The sequence below is a fragment of the Nannospalax galili genome, unplaced genomic scaffold (assembly GCF_000622305.1).
Source record: "Nannospalax galili isolate Female #2095 unplaced genomic scaffold, S.galili_v1.0 scaffold1631, whole genome shotgun sequence".
Lineage (NCBI taxonomy): Eukaryota > Metazoa > Chordata > Mammalia > Rodentia > Spalacidae > Nannospalax > Nannospalax galili.
In genome coordinates this window covers 244,461-245,497 of record NW_008329035.1, presented here as the reverse complement: position 1 = coordinate 245,497, position 1,037 = coordinate 244,461, and positions in this window count along the sequence as shown.

Below are 1,037 nucleotides of genomic sequence, written 5' to 3'. Positions count from 1 at the left end.
TCTACTAGAAAACTCTTAGAACTAATAAACACTTTAAAAAAAATCAGGAAAACATTTTCATTCATAAAAGCTTCAAAAACACGGCCACGCATGGTTGTGAAGGCACCTGGGAGGCAGAGGAAGGTGGATCTTGGTGAGTTTGATGCCAGCCTGGTCTACATAGTGAGTTCGTGAGTTCTAGCCAGCTGGGGTACAGGAGTAAGGTGCAAAAAAAAAAAAAAAAAAAAAAAAAAAAAAAAGAAAAAAAAGAAAACCCCCATCAAACTTCTGATAGCATTCTTCACAGAAATAGAAAAACAATCCTAAAACTCATATAGAGGCACAAAAGGCCCCAGATAAGCAATCCTGAACAAAAAGAACAATGCTGGATGTTTTATACACCCTATTTTAAGTTAGACTACAGAGCCAAAAAAAAAAAAAAAAAAAAAAAAAAAAAAAAGAAAAAAAAGAAAACCCCCATCAAACTTCTGATAGCATTCTTCACAGAAATAGAAAAACAATCCTAAAACTCATATAGAGGCACAAAAGGCCCCAGATAAGCAATCCTGAACAAAAAGAACAATGCTGGATGTTTTATACACCCTATTTTAAGTTAGACTACAGAGCGAGCCATAGCAACAAATATAGCACAGGACAGGCACAAAAACAGACATGGAGATCAAAGGAATAAAACCGAGGACCAGATAAAAACCCACACATCTACAGTCACCTGATTTTTGATGAAGGTTTCAAAAACATACTTTGGGGAAAGGGCAGCCTTTCCAACAAAAGTGTTTTTGGAAAACTGGATATCCACAAGCAGAAGAATGAAACTAGTTCCTTTTTCTTATCCTGTACAAAAATTATTTCAAAATGGATCAGTGGTCATAATGAAAGTTCTGAAATTCTGAAACTGTTAAAAGAAATCATACATAAAATACTTCAGGCTATGTAGCATAGACAAGGACTTTTTGAAAAGGACTTCAATAACCCAGGACATAATTCTAAGAACAAATGGAATTGCATAGAATTAAAAAGCTTCTACACAAAACAAACAA